The sequence below is a fragment of the Telopea speciosissima genome, chromosome 3 (genome assembly GCF_018873765.1).
Source record: "Telopea speciosissima isolate NSW1024214 ecotype Mountain lineage chromosome 3, Tspe_v1, whole genome shotgun sequence".
Taxonomy (NCBI): domain Eukaryota; kingdom Viridiplantae; phylum Streptophyta; class Magnoliopsida; order Proteales; family Proteaceae; genus Telopea; species Telopea speciosissima.
The window spans coordinates 28,008,966-28,029,982 of record NC_057918.1 but is presented as its reverse complement, the minus strand read 5'-3'; the positions used below and the strand labels follow the sequence as shown (position 1 = coordinate 28,029,982).

The 21,017-nt window shown below is 41.4% G+C and overlaps 1 pseudogene; it reads right to left on the bottom strand.

Moving 5' to 3' along the window:
• Nucleotides 1-21,017, bottom strand: part of LOC122655040 — a 66,268-nt pseudogene that overhangs the window by 13,121 nt on the left and 32,130 nt on the right.

Genomic DNA, 21,017 nt, shown 5'->3' with positions numbered 1-21,017 from the left:
TTAGATAGTACTCTGTTACACCCTCTCCCCCCCTTTAGAGGGGATCGGGGTATCCCCCCCTTCCTTTGCCCCTTTGTATATTCCCCCTCCCGTTTTCTCCTTCTCGCCCCTCTCGGGCTTTGGTAATATAATTTTTTATTCACCCAAAATAAAAAGAAGAAAAAGACTGGTAACAAGAAGGAATATGGGAGAGTGACACAAACTTATTAATGGGATATGCAACTAAAGACTTTTGGGTGCATGAGCGTTTACCTTTATGAAATGCAATTGGTAAGTCAACTGGTTCAGCTAGTAAGTCAGGAAAAGCAGGTAAGTTAGGATCCGCACCAGAGGTTGAGGATGGTACAAGAAGAGATGGAGATGGGCCAGTAATATCTGTACTGAGCTGCCCAATATGCCTCTTGCGCCGATACACCTGCAGTGGAGAGGTAGACAAAGGAACAACCACAGGGATGGGAGGAGGGTCAAAGACAACTAAAGGATCGCCCGACAAGGTGGGCTGATCAGAGAAGTAGGAGGTACCTTCAAAGAATGTGACATCAGCACTAACAAATTGCCTCGGAGTAATGGGATCATAACACCCGTACCCCTTTTGAGTACGAGAGTAACCCAGAAAAACACATTTAGTTGACCTAGGGTCTAACTTATCACATGGTTGATGGAGATTAAGAACAAAACAAACACATCCAAAAACCAAAAGCGGGAGGAAGAAGGGAAAGAAGAGAAGAAGAGAGGAGAAGGAGTAAGCAAGTTCCAAAGGTGGCAGAGAACCTGCGGCTAGAACTGAATATTCTACCGTAGGTCTGTCCCTCTTATATTTATGATTAAAACATAGTAAAAACAGGACAATAATGCCCCTACAACCAGCCGATATTTCAAAGAACTCAAGAATCGATAGAAAAGAAAGAGAAAGACCAAACTGCCCCTAACGCTAATACCTCAACATAAGGGAAAGGGAAGATTCCTTGGTGTGACTCTGCAGAAAGACACTTAATTCCCCTTCTCTCCTCACTCATTTATCTCTTCCGTCCCCCATCCCTCTATCTCTCTTTCTCACTTCCCTCCCGTTCACTCTCTCCTTTATATGTGTCTCTCTCCTCATCCCTTTCGCTCTCTCTTTCTTCTCTCTCTCTCTCTCTCTCTCTCTCTCTCACACACACACTCAACCACTTTGCTTATTCATCAATATCATTTAATAACAGTTCAGTAACTCCGTAAACCCAATCCGGAATCGCACTGTGAAGGGATTGAAGCGATAATGGCGTAAAGGTGTGGAATTTGGTTCCTTAAACTCTGTTTCGCTTTATGACCTCAGCCTTTATTGTTAAATTAGTTTGTTACAAAGGATCGGTTTACAATTTCCAGTTCATTATAAAGAGTTATTTGATTTTGTTGTAAAATAAGTTCATGGGTATTTCTGTCCTAGGGGTATTATTGTCCTTGTACCTATTCTAGAATGTTCTCTCATCTATTATAAATAAAGACAAATCATTATTCTCAGTTCTGCACGTGGTATCAGAGCGGAAATATACTTCGGGATCCGAACCCTAATGGTTCTCATTACGAAATCCTAGGCTCTCTCTCCCTCCATCGTCTCCCTTCTCTTTCTCCTTCTCGGTTTTTGTGCCGCAAGCACCAATCACCGCTACCGCCATCTCTCTCTTCCCTTATCGGTTCTAACCACCACCTCCACTCCACTTTTCATCATAGATCGAGAACTCGCAAGATCTCGCCGAGATCTCGCCTAGTTTCTCGATTTTTGGAAAAGCCGAGACGAGATTGCCTGCGAGTCTCAAAAGTGCAATATCTCGGCGAGATCTCGGATCTCGGTTTCGACCCTTGTTTTAACCCACCTACCACTTAAATACCTTACCTAACTTGCCAAAACTCAACATATCTCAGCGAGATCTCGGATCTCGGGTTGACCCAAAGTAGAGGCTTCAAGTTGGAAAAAAAAATGCACCAACTCGGTGACGACTCGTCTCGGTTTTTCCAAGAGCCGAGTTGGTACCAAGACCCGAGTTTTAATACCTTGCTTTTCATCCCCTCCACCTTCTAGCGGCTCTACCACCCTCACCTCTCTCTTGGTTCTAACCACCGCCTCCGCCACCTACATCCTTCACCCTATTCCATGGTCTGATTCTCCTTCGATTTTAGAAGATGATGTTCTCCTTCGGATCCACAAAGTGATGATGTATTCATGATTTGTCTCTGACCAACAACCATGGGTGATTCCGAGATCTCCTCTGCAGCTACTAGACAGGAAGGTGTCAATCAAAGAGATCTTCCATTCTCTGCTAGCTCCATTAAATTAAATGCGAGCAATTATTTGATGTGGGTGCGATCTTGCTACCTTGCCGTTGGTGCTCTTGGGCTATCCAGATTTCTTACTGGAGTAGCTGTTATGCCTACTGCTACTGGTCCTGCTCAAGACAAATGGATGACTTCAAATTTCCTGGTGATGTCCTACTTCATCAACTCCATGGATCCTACTATAGCCGGGGGCTATCTACTTCTTGATACCGCTGCCAAAATTTGTAAGACAGCAAAAGATATATATTCTCAGGTCAGTAATGCTGCCTAGTGTTATGAACTTCACTAGAAGATCAATGCTACAAAACAAGGGGAGTTATCTCTTTCTCAGTATTATTCCACTTTGCATAGCATGTGGTAGCAGTTAGATTTTTATGGGTGTTTCTCCGCTTGCTACTGCTTTTAAGAAATAGGAAAATGGGCTTCGGGTCTTCGATTTTCTCATAAGCCTTGATATTGAGTTTGATCAGATTTGGGTTCATATCCTAAATCGGGAACCATACCCAATACTTGAGCAGGCTTATGCCATGGTGCAATTAAAGGATAATCGACATAATGCCATGGTTTACCAGTTTGTCAGGAACGATAAACCCTTTCCACCAGTTCTCAAAATTCATCCCGTGGTGGACTGGACTCTCTCGTGGTACTGGTGATCGTCCTACTTTTGATGGTGCTCCTGTGAAGTGTGACTATTGTGGCAAGGAACGACATACCCATGAGAAGTGTTGGAAATTGCATTGCGACCTGCAGATACTCAAGGTCACGTACAGAGTCGTCCTTCAGCCAGAGCTCATTATACTTCATCCGAAGACATTGCTGCTACTAACCGATCTATTTCTCTGGAAGTTCTCCATACCTCATGTAACTTGGTAACTCAATTGGACTCATCTTCTTCACCGGCTCCATCTGTAGCTTCGGCCACCTCCCTGCCAAGGAATTCTGAACCGTCTTCCTCTTCTGCCCCTTCATGTATTTTTGTGTGGCCACAGCTCCTCTGTCACATTCGATTCTTAGATAATTGACTCAGGAGCTACTGATCACATGATTGGTTCTCCCCTTCAATTTTCCCAATACACTCCCTTGTCAGGTAACACCAAAGTTTATATGGTTGGTGGTTCTCTTTCTTCTGTTTCTGGGAAGGGTACCATTAAATGCACCCCATCACTATCCCTATCTTTTATTTTACATGTTCCTAAGTTTTCACTACGGAAGTATACTCTTGACCTGTTGTCTGAAACAGGAATGTTGGGGTGTAAGCCTTCAGATACCTCCTTGGAACCAAAAACCCATCTAAAGGGTAAAGATGCAGATCCTGTGGATAAGGGCAGCTATCAGAGACTGGTTAGTCGTTTGATATACTTGTCACACACATGGCCTAATATAGCATTTGTTGTTACTGCTATGAGCCAGTATATGCATGATCCTCACTCCACTCACCTAGATGCAACATACAGGATCTTAAGATATTTGAAGTTTACTCCCGGGAAAGGTGTTCTCTTTTCTTCACATGATCACTTACGAGTTGAGGCCTACACTAATGCAGATTGGGCAGGATGTCTGGATGACAAGAGGTCCACCTCGGGATACTGCACTTTTGTTGGTGGGAATTTAGTGACTTGGCGGAGCAAGAAGCAATCTATAGTTGCTCGATCCAGTGCAAAGGCAGAATTTCAGGCTATGGCCCATGGTATTTGTGAGCTCGTGTAGCTGCAAGGACTTCTTCGTGATTTATGTGGTCCTGTTGAGCTTCCCATGCGCCTATACTATGATAGCAAATCTGCAATAAGTATTGCTCACAACCCAGTGCAACACGATCGTACCAAGCATATTGAAATCGATTGTCATTTCATCAAAGAGAAGCTGGAGTAAGGAGTAATATGCATTCCATTTGTTCAGTCTGGAGATCAGTTAGCAGATATTCTTACTAAGAGTATCAATAGTAAAAATTTTGTATCCATTGTTATCATTTATCAAGTTGGGCATATTTGACATATATGCACCAACTTGAGGGGGAGTGTTGTAAAATGGGTTCAAGAGTATTTCTGTTCTAGGGGTATTGTTGTCCTTATACCTATTCTAGAATGTTCTCTCGTCTATTATAAATAAAGAGGGGCTGTGATGAATTAGTCACAAGCCATTATTCTCAATTCACCAAAGATTTCAATTCAAGAAAGTTTGGCCACGGAAGCCCAAAGGAGTCCCAAGGTTGCTCTTGTAGGTTTTGAGGTTTCTTCTGTTTCTTTTTGAGAATTGTGATTAAAGTTGATTCATTTTTTCAGGCTTTGCCCTGCTGTAATTGGTACTTTGTCCCTCTTCTTCTTCTTCCACTGCATTGCCAATTTTTCTTGCATCGTTTACATATCCTACAATCAATGAAGAGTAAGTAAAACTAGTAGAATTTAAGAGAACCTAGAGGAATGCTAATAGTAATCGATGCTTGGTATACAGGTGAAGGAAAAATTGAAATCAATCATGTTGGCTGCCCAGAAATCAAAATTATAATGCAGAAGCATCGATGGTTTGGTTCGTGAAATTCCTGAAGAAGGAGAATGCAACAGCATCCATGGACAACGCTGAGATCTACGGAAGAGTACTCACTTTCAATTACGACTTGCCCGAGAAGATGAAGGGTGGTGAATAAGGTCAGGCTGTTCAGCCCATTTGGGTGGATGCTGATGCATGGTTCGAAAATCCACAACAAGAAGAGGAAATGCAGTGTTTGTAAGCGGAGAACCGAAAAGAAATGCAAGGAGAGGAGTTGCAGAAAAAAGAAACTGGCTGAGGAGAGAGAAGGAGCAAAGGAAGAACCAACCGAAACCAAGAATGATCCATGGCAATGACCGCTCCACCAGCTCCAGTTCGAGTGAGCTCTCTACTATCTCCTCGGCCTACATTGCATCCTCCGGTGTTGGTGCCACCGACTCGTCCTCGTCTCCTCTACTAGCAGTATCAGCACCAATCAATGAAATGAAGCACCAAGTTGTTTGGATTTCCAGCCACTTTATATGAAATTAATTCATTTGCCCTAAAAGTAAAACTCAGTTGCATTGAGGGCAAAGAAATACGGTTACAAATTCTGTTTGTAACCTGTTTAGTTACAGACTGACACAATAAGTAATATGTAATATATATATATAAGTAGTAGACACAAATCGTAGGAAAACAAATCTTTAAGACCTATCAATTGGCGAAGAGGCCGAGTTTGGTTAAAAGTTCCGTCCATGGGTATACGCCTTAAAACGTCCATACACCAATCATGGGTCCGGCGCATAAGAGCTTGCTTGAATGCGTTGGGCATGCCCTACATCCAACGCTTACCAGACCTCTCATCCAACAAGCCCAGTCCAGACACAAAGGGGGGACAAATGACCACCCCGCCCCCCATGATGCTAATGAGCATGCTCTCATTGGCCCCTGCACGTGCGCACATATATATGTGGGAAAATCTTGTTGTAACCAAAGTTGACTACAACAGGATTGTAACCTTACTCTTTTGCTCATCCCTAAAAGTTATTCTAGCCATGGATAAAAAAGGGTTTTCAAAATAAGTTGAAAGTAACTTGTGATTTTCAAAAGCTGTCATTGTCCATGTGAAATGACAAGATTGCCCCTACATTAAATAATTTTTGAGAATAAGACAAGGAGCAAAAAAGTGAGGTTACAACTACTTATTTCACCTACTTGGCGACAACAAGCTACAGCCTATATATATATATACAGAAAGAGAACAAAGTATGGCAAGACAAGTGCATTCAATTGATTATATATAAAGGATGAGGTTTCTTACATGTACTAATACCAATTTGTTAAGGTATTGTATCAGTACCTTAAAGATATAATACGTATCAGTTAGTATTGGCGGATATGAAAGGATACTTAAAACCTTGTTCACAGTAGGTTTTGTGGGGTCTAAGGACGATCGAAACAATGTTGGTTTCAATCGACTTTAGGTTAAACACATGGTTATACCGTTCCAGCGATACGAAACGGCACAACCGAGATGACCCAAAATTTTGACCGAAAACTTGAATGTTTTGGTCATTTTTTGTATAGCTGTAGGTTTGCACTACATTTTGTGCTGGTACAGGTTGAAACCGAAATGTTTCCGTCGGTTTCGACTGAAACGTGTGACTTCTCCAACCATGCCAGCCCATATACATAATCCAGACTAGATCTGAGGCCTATTTGATTATCTTAGAGAGTGAGCGCTGTAGTTGGTTGAAATCTTCAACCTTTTCAAAGAGATACAATTTCTTATTCCCGACAGCATTTAATACTCAATTCAGCAGAAATAGGACACAAAAAAATTTAGTAGATGAAACAAGCAATCCTAGGAATGCCGGTATTCATGGAGCAAAGAGGATAGGTTTCTCCTAGAACCCAACAACGAAGTTGCCAAACCAAGAAAGGTGAATCATGTATAATAGAAGACTTACTAAAGGTGGGAAACAAATCTCAAGGGAATGAAGAGTGGTAAACTTTGGAAACTTTGATGAGCTGAATCTAAATGGTATGTTGAACAGGATTAGCTTAAATGAAAAGTTTGTACCTGATAAATCCCAAGAATCTTTGCCAGACATGTTTTGCTTCCTGAACTGATCGATTCAGACAGGTACTTAAAATACTCTGGAGCAAACTTGATGAAAGACTCCAGCTCCGTCTTTGTAAGTTGTTTGATGATAAATCTATCATCCAAGGTTTTTGCAAAGAATGCATTGCTCGTTCCACCTGGAGCCCCCCATTTCTTACAACGACTAAGAGACCTTATGAAGTCCAACTCAGATGGGCAACATGTCCTCCTCAAGGCCTCAAACCTCTTTGCATAGTAACAAGTCACGTTATACTTCACCTGTCCAAGTGGACCATCATCGAAGGAATGGAGTGAGTGAAGATTTACCGAATCAAAAAGTGATAGTGAAACTGAAGACTCCCCACCATCTTTTGGTCTTTCCCGATCATCGGATTTCTGCAGATGGTAATCTTGGGAGACCAGAGCATATGCTATAATACTTGTGGGTTCATCATCATAAACTGGAACAACAGTGTCGTTAACACCCACAGGCAAAAACATCCTGGCCCCACCTTGACATTCCAACTCCAGAAAAGATGAGACGTAGATGGGAATGTACTCACTTAGTGTATCAAACTTTGGAGCACTCCCAGAAGAATTCTTTTTGAAAGAACGGTAGTTCGAAAAAGACATCCCTATCCAGCTTGTACAGTCTTCCACAGTGTCAGCCTGCTTGGTGGGTAATGCATGTCCAAGAGGTTTAGTTACACTTCCAGGGTGATTTTCACCTGTCCATGCTGCGTCAAGGATGTCTGCCAAATTTTCCATATGGGGGAAATGTCCTGAGAGGGCCCTTTGAACAACTACCCCAGATTCCAAAAGATCAAATTGATTAGCGAGGCTACTGCTAGCAGAAACTATGCTAGGCTGGTTAGGGACCTCACCAATTTCTCCTACTTGATTAAGGCTTTCATCAGGCCTCGTATTCTCAAATGAGACAGTACTGGTAAAACCACCATCTGGCCTAGGAGACGAATCTATTTCGACAAGCTTCTCAATATTACTTGAATGTTTCTCCTTATGTTTCTGTGCAGAGCTGTTCAGCCCTTCCTGATGGCTGCTGTTGTCTAAACTGGACACATAAACAAAGCGGTGGTCCCAGACATAAGAATGAAAGAGTATCTGCCTCTGCAACCGATTGATCTCAAGAATATCAATTACAGGTTGACATTTCTTGGGCCCCCTGTTAAGTGTTTTCTGGAGAGATACCTGAAATAATGTTACACAAACTATTCAGAAACTGCATGCTTGAAAGGAACATATTTAAAAAGAAAAGGCGATGCTCCATTAAAAAGAATGCCAACCAAAAGAAAAAGGGGGAAGAAACAGAGAGGAAAAAGGGGTAGGGGATGTAAAAAACTAAAGCAATTACAGGTTAGGCCTTGCCTTTTCAGAGAGAAGAAAGAGGAAGGGAACCAACAAACAAAAGCAAGTCAGGGTTTATTTTCCCTTTTTTCTTCTTGGGGAGTGTATTTATGTGCTTGCATGCACATCAGTCAAGGGGTAGCAAAGGACTTAACTTTGGTGACTTTCCCCTTAAGGTAAACAGGATCCCACAAGTGCATCAACCAGAGGAATGCATATTGTCAGCCAACTCCTGAGTAGAAGATGGCTCACAAAGCTTTTTCTTCTTACTCATATGAAAGGCTGGAGTCAACCAATACACGCTATGGGGCATTGCAGTGCATCCAAGAGCTTGCCTACTGATAAACTGACATGCATATGTGCAAATTTATGTCCTATCACAAGGAAGTCCATTTCAGTAGGAAAACAAATAGAAATCACAGGGCACAACCTCAAATTCAGCCTTCTCCTTTAGTAACATCCCTTCTAGTTCTGAAATGTGGCGTCTTGATTCAGGTGCTTTCAGGTTGTTGCTAACTGACCCAGTATCTGATATTTTCTCTGCAATTTGATTGAGAGCATTGAGTACTTCAGTAAATAGAAGTTCTCCTCTGTCAACCACCTGTTACATACAAAATCAATGAAATCAATTACCATGAGTCACGCAAATTTCAGTCAAAAAGATCTTTCACCTTTGTTTAATTTTTCAACCTCATTTGCTTCTTTTTGTATCCACTCCTGATTTTCATAGTTAAAATCAAGTTTTGGGGGTGGAAGGTAGACAGAATGAACATCAATTGAAGCATAGCGGAAGCAAGCAACCATGCTCCCAAACCTGCAAATATAAGAACAGTTGAGAGAGAGAGAGAACATATAGCTATACACATGGACTTAGGTATCAGATCATAATGGCCATAACAGCCAGATTAAATAACATTGGCCGGATCAGCCCCCGCCAATACTGCATGATACTACTGATCTCCCCTATTAAAGTGTATATCGAGCATATAGGGTTAGTAGGCTATCTCAATTAGAGTAAGGAATATTCTAATCGAGATTCCCTCCTATGTGTCTCCTATTCTATTTGTAGTTAAAGTCAGTCCTAGTTAGTCTATGGTTAGTCTAATCCTAATCCTATATTGGTTTCCTACTGTAACTATGTTTCTAATTTGTGATTTCTAGTACGGTTAGGAATCCTTTCTTTGTATTCTGATTCTATATAAATAAAGGCACTGTGGGGGGACTGCTAGTTGCTCTGGAAAATTTCCACTAAGCATGACTACATCTGGGTCCATTGGGTTTACTCCTATCTTCTCTAATCTGAGTCAATTTGGACTGCTCCCATTCTTGCCGACTCTTCTTGGGTCTGGTGCAAAATCCTCCTCCTTTGTCCCCTTGCCTTAGAGGTACCATCTCCAAGATTGCCGATGGGAATTTAACCTCCCTCTGGATTGAAAACTGGCATCCCTTGGGAGTTCTACTGTTTGTTGTTGGAGCCTTTTCGGTCAACTCCTCAGGTAATCCAAAACATGCTAAAGTTTCCTCCATTATTTCCCATGGCTCTTGGTCCTCCTCTCTTCCCCCTCTCCCGAGTCTCTCCCCGGCCTGGGCCTCCCTCCCCCATTGTTCCCCCTCAACCCTCCACCACTGACTTAACCCTTTGGCTCCCCTCCCCAATGGCTGGTTCAGTTCTAGATCTGCTTGGAATTTTGCTAGGCATAGTGGTCCCCCTGTCCCTTGGCACAACCTGGTGTGGTTCAAAGGCCATATCCCACGCCACAATTTTACTGTCTGGAGATATTTAACCAATCCGTTCCCACCCAAGCTTTCCTCATCCACCGTCACTTTTCTGTCCCCCACCCCCCCCTGTGTCCTTTGTTGGAATGGTATTGAGGAGTGAGGACATCGACCACCTTTTCTTCTCTTGCCCTTTTGCCTGCTCAGTTTGGAAAAAAGCCTTAGACTCCTTTCAGCCCCACAATAGGAGACCTTGCCCCTTTTCTAGGGAGTGGCTTTGGATGGATATGACGTTCTCCGGTAGTACTATCTGTGATGTGGTTGGCAAGCTAGTGTTCGGTGCTGCTCTATCTTGTATTTGGATGGAGCAGCCGAACAGAATCTTTGAAGATGTACTTCCAACTCCCGTTCCCTTGACATGATTTGGAAGCCATCTTTTTTATGTTAGCTGTAAGATTTTGTTGTTAACTCATAAATCTATTGCAGACTTCCCAAGGACTCCCCAAGAAACAGGCATATTGTTGTTACCTGGGGATTACCTATTTCTCTTCTTCTTCCTCCTAGCTAGGGTTGTAAACGGATCGGATTCGGCTCAGATAGTGCTATATTCGCACCCACATCCAATTAGCTATCGGACGGATTCGGATAGTGCTAAACGGATACGGACATGGATACAAATCGGATATTTTTATCCGTTTACATGTAAATATAGCTTTTCGGATGGCTATAGCCTATCCGTATCCGCATCCGTTTAGCTTTCGGATGGATTCGGATAGTATTAAATGGATATGGACACGGATACGGAAACGGATTTCGGCTATTCATTTACACCCCTACTCCTAGCCCTTCCTAGGGTTCGCTTTTGTCAAGTCCCCTCTCTTTCCCCCTGTGTATCCCCCCCCCCCCTTTTCCCTATTCTTCCTTTTGGAAACGAACTATTTATTCACAAAAAAAAATTAAATAAATAAACTAGGGTTCTACTATTACATTCAAAGATCAAGTTACTACTATTTTTGGTTCCATCCAAGCTCTTCTTATTTATTCTTGAAGGATTGTTCGATTGAATGGAGAATCTGTCTGATCTGTTCTTCTTCTTCAATCTTATTCAAGTGAAGGTCTTCATCTCTCCATGCAATGCACCCTGGTTTTAGGGTAACACTACTGTGGGTTTCTGGAAATTTATTTCCTCATTTAAATAATCAGTTCGATCTCTCTGGTTTGCTGAAATTTGGGTTTAAAACCCTAATTCTGATATCTATTTTGATTTGGGTTGTTAAACCCTAATTTTTTGGAGTCTCTTAAAAAGCCGGCTGTACCTTTGCTACGGATCGTTATCCTCTGCTGTCCGCTGCCCGAACAGCACAGTGCTGTCCCCTCACATGGGGCGCGAAATGACGCCTTAACCTCCCCTTGGGCAGTGTGTTCGGGCATGGAGGTTAAGTCGTCATTTTGCCCCCATGTGAGGGGACAGCAGGTGCTGTTCGGGCAGCGGACAGCAGAGGATAAATATGGCCTTTGCTACTGGGTTTTGAAACCCTAATTCTGGTTCTCTCAAGTGCCTATTGTATCTCTACTACTGCTACTACTTTGTTGGTGATTAGTTGATATTATGGCTGATCCTAAACCACCAACAGACAATGTTCAAGTCTAGATTACTACCATTAAACTCTCCAGAGTTTCGAAATACCTTTTATGGGCCCAGGCAGTACATGCATACATTCATGCCAAAGGAAAACTAAAGTACATAACTGATGATCCTCCTACTACAGATCCAAAGGATTCTTCCATGATCACAGCCTATGATGAGTAGATGCAGTTGGGTTTTAGGTTAGAGATGTAAGTAAGAGAAAGAGGAGAAGTCGAAGAAGAAAGAAATGACGAAGAGAGCAAGAGAGAATGAAGAGAGAGAGAGAGAGATTTCGATTGTGAATCTCTTGTGTGTGAGAGAGATCTCTCCACACCTATATTACTTCATTAATAGAAAAAGAGAATATTAAATACACCTCCCTAGGGAGGTAAAAGATAAGAAAGGTAAAAAATAGAAAATACACAATGGAGCAACTAGACAAAAGGCTAGTTCTTAAACTACCCTTATCACATCACTTCTAACAACTCTAACACTCCCCCTCAAGCTAGAGAATAAATGTCATGCATTCCCAGCTTGCATAGAAGAGTACCAAACTCAATAGAGGTAAGAGCCTTGGTGAAAATATCCGCCAATTGATCACCAGTCGTCACAAGAGGAGTACAAATACAGCCAGAGTCGATCTTTTCCTTGATAAAGTGTCGATCCACTTCAATGTGCTTGGTCCTGTCATGTTGCACTGGATTGTAAACAATACTGATGGCTGCTTCGTTATCACAATAGAGTCTCATAGGGCCTTCAGTGTCAAATCCCAGTTCCTGAACAAGTCTTTTGAACCATATGAGTTCACACACTCCATGAGCCATAACTCTAAATTCTGCCTCTGCACTGGATCTGGCTACCACATGTTGTTTTTTGTTTCTCCATGTAACCAAATTACCTCCCACAAAGGTACAATAGCCGGAGGTATATCTCCTGTCTGTAATGGATCCATCCCAATCGGCATCAGTGAAACCTTCCACTCTCAAGTGATTGTGCCTTGCATACAACAGACTTTTCCCTGGAGAAGACTTCAAATATCTGAGAATACGATACACAACATCCAAGTGGCCACTCTACATGAATTGGCTCACCACTCCCACTACATAAGAGATATCTGGGCGTGTCAGAGAGAGATAGATAAGCTTCCCCACTAGCCTTTGGTACTTTCCTGCATCAACAAGAGAAGGACCACAATCTTCTCCTAGTTTGTTATTCTGCTCAATAGGAGAATTTGCTGGTTTGTAGCCTAATATCCCTATCTCTGTCAACAAATCAAGAACAAACTTCCATTGACATATGTTGATCCCTCTCTTGGTCCTTGATACTTCAATTCCTAAGAAATACTTTAAGGGACCCAGATCTTTGATTTCAAACTGTTGAGCCAAGTAGAATTTCAGTTTGTCTATCTCAGTTGTATCATCTCTAGTGGCCACAATATCAACATAGACAATGAGGGTTGTGATGGTACCATTGTCTCGCTTGGTAAAGAGAGTGTGGTCAGCTTGGCTCTGGGAATATCCATTCTTCAAAATAGCCTGTCGGAAGCGCTCAAACCATGCCTTTGGTGACTGTTTGAGGCCATACAATGCCTTCTTGAGGAGACAGACTTTCCCTTCAGCTAAAGGCATTTTGAAGCCTGGTGGAGTTTGCATGTACATTTCCTCTTCTAAGTCGCCATGAAGAAAGGCATTCTTCATATCTAATTGATATAATGGCCAATCTTTATTCACAGCCAATGATAAAAGAACTCTTATAGCGTTGTGCTTAGCCACAAGAGCAAATGTCCCCTAATAGTCAATTCCGTACACTTGATTGTACCCCTTGGCCACCAACCTTGCTTTGTATCTCTCAACAGTACCATCATATTTATACTTGATTGTGTAGACCCATCTGCACCCAACTGGAACACGTTTCCTGGGAAGATCCACCAATTGTCAAGTACCATTCTTCTCAAGTGCCATCATTTCCTCAAACATAGCTTGTCTCCAGTTTAGGTCAGACATAGCATCAGTAACATTCTTAGGAATAGAAGCAGAAGAGAGCAACAATAAAGGCAAGACCTGTAGGAGAAAGAGCATCATAGGAAACAAACTGGGCTATAGGATTAGTACAAGCTCTTTTCCCTTTTCTAACAGCAATGGGAAGGTCTAAATCAGATGGAGGAGAAGGGATGTCACCTGATTGAGGAGAATGAATCTCAGGATGTAGATCCAAAGAGGACTCTTGGTTGGTCTTCTGTCCTTTACTCTTCAAGCTTTCACCTTTTTTGTAATGAATGTGGTAATCCTTCTCATTACCCTTCTCATTACCAGAACCACTTTCAACAACCAATTCTTTTTCATTGTTAATATTCACACCTGATTGATCATCAGTATCAACCACATCCACAGTCCTGTGTTTTCCAATGTCAAGCATAAAAGGAGAAATAGGTAGAGGAGAACGAAGTAAATCAGCAGCCTGTTCACTTCCACAATTTTCCCCCTAAAGAGGATGCTAAGAAGATGGGTGATAGCACTTGTAACCTTTGGTAGTAGAAGAGTACCCAAGAAAGAGACACTTGAGAGCTTTTGGATCAAGTTTAGTGTGAGTGGATCTGTTAGCATGCACATAACAAACACAGCCAAAGACTTTAGGAGGGAGAGAGAAAGCAGAAACCTGTGGAGATAAGATTTCTAAGGGAGATTTGCCTACATCGACTACCAAGAGACACCCTCTTAGATTTTCCTCTAAAGTGATCAACTTGATCAATCTTCACAATGTTTGTCCAAGATCAACATAAACACAAGTGTTTGGGCACGCACTCAAACCTAGTGGCTTTCTAGGCTCGCCACTAACAACCTTACAAAACTCTCAAAGTTGAGATTACGATAACAAGCTCAAAAGCCAAACTTGGGATTAATAACTCAATAAATGATATTAGTTGAAGTGGCTCCGACTTGTTCATTAAATATAGCTCAAAAGAAGCTCAAAAATCAACATAAAAGCCAAGTGCAGCAGGCAGATTTTTGTCCTGTTGGCATAGTTGTCACGGCGTCACGGCGATCCAAGTCGGTGGAAGGGTGTCACGTCGATATATCGACATGTCGCCCGCCGTGGCGTACCATGGCGAGCATGTCGACCATGTTTAATTTTTTATTTTCTCGTATTTTTAATGTCATTTAGTATGCTATAATATATGTCCTATAACATCAAAAATCAACATGAAAGTGTACTACACTACTACTAATATACTATGCCACTATGGTTTAATTCATGAAAGTGTAACTAATATCCATTAGTGTATATGAAAGTATGAAAAATTGAAAATATAGATTAACCTATCAAATAATTGAAAGCAATAGTAAAAATCAAATGATAGGCTAACTACATTTTGAAGCTTGATAGCAATAGTCTTTCTTTAGTGTATGTGATTTGGAGCAAAGCATCTAAGCTATTAAATGGTTTAAAAAAAAATTTTAATCTAACTTTTATATGTACAAATATCGACCGATATGCCAACATATCGTGGTATGGCGTCCATGGCGACGCCATGGCGTCGCCATACGAAGCCATATCGAATGATATATTGACATCCACCATGGCGTAGCTCGATATGCCCCCTCTCCCAACGCCAGACGCCATGGCGGCGCCATGGCGACGCCATGACAACTATGCCTGTTGGTCGACTAGTACTCAATATGACCATTAAGCATCTAGCTGTTGCTTGGTATCGGTTGGTCACTGGTTCATCGACTGTGCCTGAGCACCAACCACTAGCTCGGGCCGGCTGAGCTAGCAACTCTCGGGTCCCATCGGCCAGCATGTACCGGTCAACTGGTACAGTGTACACAGGCTGGCAGGGCCTAGTAGCTCCAACCCAATTTGGACTGTGCAAGCTTGGATTTTGACAAATATGATTTCAAATATTTTCTAAGTCAAAATCCCAAGTTTAAAACATGTTACAGCCTGAAGCCAAATTACCTAACAACTAAGTCTAGGTATACCAATATGCTTAAGTTAGGTCTTTTTGGTTTAGGTGAGTCACTAATGTCTTAGTATTGAAAATCACCCCACATATGCATGCTTAGGATTACAAGATATACAAAAATTGAATCCTAAGACATAGAGATACACCATAATTTGATGAAGTGTTTGAGGAGTGATCACTTTAAGCTCTTGACCCATTGTTGCTTGATCTCCAATTGGTCTTACTGATGGAAGCTTGATTGAGTCCAATTTGCTTCACTTTTATCATGCCACACATGGTGGACTTAATGAGGTGCTCTTGATGATGCCATGTGAGTGTCACCACATGCCACACATAGACTTAGTGAACTAACAGAAGGGCAAATGATAACCTTTGAAGTTGCCACTTGCTGCAAACCATGGGAAGGCCAAGCTCATGATAGAGGCTTGACCATTCAAGGAACCATTGCTTACAACCCATTCTACACACTTTCAAGTTCAAGACAAACAAGTGAGGTTAGATAGTACAAGTTAAATAGGCTTTTTCCTATTTGAAACACAGTTAGTGATCGCCAAAAACTAAGTGAATAAAACATGTCTCAACAAATATCAGTCGTATTAACCCTAAATCCTTGACCATAGACAGAAGTAAATATCATTTGTGGAGCACATCAGACTGATTAGCTTTTGGTGTCTACCACCTCAGAAGTATCAAAGGAGGCCAGAATCTAGGGAATCTAGAAAATGAACTTAACCATCCAACTGAGATGGCAATAACTACATAATAAGGGCAAGGACACTCCCCTTCCAGAAAATTTGTGTGTCAAATACCTATCATACTCATTCCACACTCCAACAACTAAAATAAAGAAATAAAAAGTAACAAAATACATGGAAGTTGCCATGTGACAGTTTTTGGTTCAATCAGATTTGACCAACTAAAAATACAAGGGGAAGTGTCCAATACATGGTAGACATTTGAGATGGGAAACAGAATTTGACAACATGTGGCCTATCCAGATACCCTCTCTATCCAGTGAAAAGAATGATAAAATCACCTGTCCATGTGGCGTGAAGGGAACATTCCATCCCAGGTAATGAAGGAAATTTAGCTATTGTACATTAAATATCTTATTATCTTATTTATTATCACATACTTGATGTCTCTTTGTATTTGTTAGTTTAAAACTCAGTAACAAATATTTATATGCAATTATTATGGGAAAAATATATATAGTTATATGGAATAAGTTATTACAAGAATTATCATATAATCTATGGACATAAATTGTTCAGAAATCAGAAGTGTAGGGTTATCAGTACTTGGGGGTTATTGAGTTTGAGAGTTCTATCAAAGTGTGACACCAAAACAAGTTTTACGTAAACAACAAAGACCTGTCACCAAAAACCATTTGACCAATCAAAACTAATGTGAAACTTGGATAGTTGAAATCAACGAATCTGTTGATCTTAAACCAATGAGATCTCCTAAGTAAGATTCACTAAGTAGCAGGTGTCGACCTTTGTATAATTGCCATATGTACTGATTTTCCATTCATAGGTAGCAACAACTTTTTATAACAGACTAACTATTTACCATAGAGAGACATCACTTGACAAAGAATAAAGCATACCCATAGAATCGGAGACAATCTCTGTACAGAGAATGACCACAGCTAGCCACCCTGCTTGCAGCAGCATGGTTTGAAAAACTAAGCGCCAAAGATTTTCCAAAAGAGAAACCCCATGCAGCATCAGACATCACCACTCTCCGAGTCGACGGAGGGAAACCAGAGGTCCTTGGACACCGGAGGCACCTGTGCCACATCCAGATCTTGCCTTCTTGTTGCCCCGGCAAGGAACAAGCTGGAAGCTTCTTAACAGAAATAGTGAGGCTGCTTTGTCTATGAGTATAACAATGAACATGTGCTTCTGATGGCGTCTCACATGACCGGCAACGGTAACTCTGAGAAGAAAGTACTCTATGTTAACTTCTTTTTTGTTTGGGAGGGGGGGTGGGTTTGGAGGATGCTATTCAGAGGGAAAAAAATGTGATAAATGAATGTTGTGAGGAGAAGAGAAGAGAAGAAAAAGATGACGATGATGATGATGATGACCTGATCAAATAAATGGTCCTGTAAGAAACGCCCAAAAGGCTTATCAAAGCTACCATAGTACTTGATACGGAAGAGATGGGCCCGTTCACAGACAGTTCCCTTCCACACACATCGGGTTGATAGAGAGACCAATAAGCTCTGATCGTCAGACAGGGATGGAGGAAACTTTTCCTTGGAATACACCAGCTCCTCAGGGTAGTTATTGCCATCTTGATGTAGTGATGCCAACCTTGAAAGACCAGGTTGATTCCCAACCATCGTGTCATGATTAATAAGAGTAAACCCACCTTTCTCTGAGGGCTCCGGATCTCCAAAACCACTAGTAACAAGTTCATCATTCACAACATCTTGGCCACTGTTGGTTGCTGAAGCTTGGGCTTCAAAAGATTCTTCCACGCCTACTTTCTTTTTAATATGTAGTGCATGATTTAGGGAAAGCTTGGTTTGGTTCTTATCGGACTCACAGTGTCCTAAAGACGAAAAAGGAGCAGAAGCAGAAAAGTTGATGGCTCTTGCAGGTCCCGTATAATGGGAGTTGGGGCCTTCAGGTGAACAAGGAGATAAAGCCTTTTCCCTTTCAGGCTTTCTAATGGAGGCATTGGAGATTGGTGAAGTTAGACCTGATGACGGGGGGCTGTTGGATCTTTGTGGTTCACTACTAGCGTGACATTTGTTGCCAGCAGCAGGAACAGTGAAACTAGCTATGGTAGAAATGCACCCGTCTATACTGGATGGCTTGTCAGGAAGTGCAACAGTTATAGGTGACTTCAGTGGAAGTTCTGGCAGAGAAGCACCTTCATCAACAAGAAAAGAAGTCTCCAAGGCCAAGTGATATGCAGCAAAGATACCATACTGGACGACATGCTTCACTTTCTTCAGCTCATCCCCATTAGCACCCTTGAGCAAAATCTGAAACACCCAAAAGCAAATAGCTTGTTAGAGTTCCCACCTTCCAAAATAACACGTTAGACATGTACAGAAGTGCTAAATAATGTAATCAACAGGTGGACTGAAAGGTCTGCAAATGGCATGACAAAACACATTGTATAGATGAAGGCAGTTGGGACTGACCACATGACACGCATGAGAACAACTTCAACAGCCATCCCAATCAATGATTTTATTGATCTATGCAGAGATGTTTCTACTGAATTTTGCAGCACAACTTTCTAAAGTTCCACAGTTAACAAGATTTTTGAAATGAAGATCTCCCAGATGAGCGGTGAGCTACATGCAGTGGTGGTTCCCACTTCCAGCAGCCATCAGTATTCAGTACAGTATCGCATGACATGCCATCCAAATTAAAATTTTGAACTTATAATATGCCATTTGTGGAAATATTGCAGTCAGTATGACCTAGACTTTGAAGTTTGCATCACAAAATAGAATAAATTGGGGTAAAAGTTCTGAGAGACTTAGTACAACCCAATGGTTTTGGACAGCCTTCAAAGAACATAAGCGTCTTCACCAATTTCTTCCCACCCTGTTCAGCACTGCCATGCTCTTCAAGAAACTTCTCCACGTGGAATGCATCACAATAACCCAACTTCTGCGAGGAGAGATGATCAATCGAACGAACAATTTGTGCACCTGTGCAGCGGGCTATACACTCTAACAGCGGCCTCTTAATATTGAGAACAAGTGATATATCTGTAGCAAGGAAGTACTCTTGGGCAAAACTGGAGACTGACTTCTCTACTAAAAGGACATTGGGGTGGTGGGCATCTACTTTTGCAACTGCCATCGTCAAGTGGTCCATTTCCTAAGAATGTAAAAGCCATGAGAAACAAAACCCAGGAAAGATTATGTTTGCTTGAGTAGCAACCAATAAATGACTTAATGTGGGAAGAGAAGAGGGACAACTCCAAGAGAGAGAGAGAGAATACAAAGCAAGGCAAATAATTGAAACCTTTGAAAGAGTATCAAAACTTGAGAGGTTCGAGACCCGCTGATACTCAAGAGCTCCTCCAAGGATTAGGAAACGAGGTTTTTCAAATTTTGATGTCATTTTCCGGTGAGCCACATTTTTTTCACAAACAACTCCTTTGACCACCATACTAGAAGAAATGAGGTCAAACACTTCATCAGCAAAAGAAATATTGTAAAAAATGGCAACAAGAAGATAATGACTTCAGGGAAAAAATTGACATTCCAGTGACAAATCTGAAAACAAAGATTATAATATCCATGCATGCAATACAAGTGAGAAACACAACCAGGTAGTTCAAAACTCAAACATGGACATGATTATGAACATGCAGAAATTAGATACATCAACTCCCCAAGTACAATCATTCACTCAAATGAATCATATGGAGGTTTTCATCTTTTATCTGAGTAGATTCAGTAAGGATTATATTGTTTCATTCATTTTCCGACATGTTGCTTTTCTCAAGTGTTGACATCAATATGCTACTTTGACCTTGATGGCCCTTGGGGATGAACAGCTAAGATTTAACAATACCAAAGGAAAAATACTAATAGACAGAACCCCTTTTCACATCCAAGGAATAAAGTTCGGAATCAGAGTTGAGAGAATGATGTGACTTGTCACTTATGACAAAGGTCTTCTTTATTTATAATGTGATTACAACCGAAAGGGGTAAAACGGGAAAAGGAAAATAATATAAAACCCTAATGTAAAGTGATAAGATGCTCATCCCACAGATCTCAACACTCCCCCCTCAAGTTGGTGCAAATATATCATACATGCCCAACTTGGAGACTAGTGGGTGAAACACTTTACAATTTAACCCCTTTGTGAACACATCAGCCAGCTGATTAACAGAACTGACAAAAGGAATACAGATAAGGCCTTGTTCTAACTTTTCTTTGATGAAGTGCCGATCGATCTCAATGTGCTTTGTCCTGTCATGTTGGACTGGGTTATGGGCAACGTTGATAGCGGCTTTGTTGTCACAGTAGAGATGCATGGGAGCTTCAGAGGTAACCCCGAAATCACTCAACAACCCTTTAAGCCACATTAGGTTGCAAATGCCCTGAGCTATAGCATGATATTCTACTTTGCACTGGATTGTGATACAACAAATTGCTTCTTACTGTGCCATGTGACCAGGTTACCTACAAGGAATGAACAATAGCCAGAGGTAGACCTCTTTGTTAAGAATAGTAGTTTCAGGGGTATACTTGTACATATCCCCATGTTTTTATGTTTTTTATGTTTTTTGTATAAGGCCATGGACCTCTCTGTAATTATTCATTCTTTTGAATATAAACCTGTTAGTCTCTAGTTTGAGAAATAACACTTAATCCCCAACATCGTGTTTGCTCTCCTAGAGCCTCTTCTCTTTTCTTCTTCTTCTTTTTCCATTCTAAAACCTAACATGGTATCAGAGCATCTTGC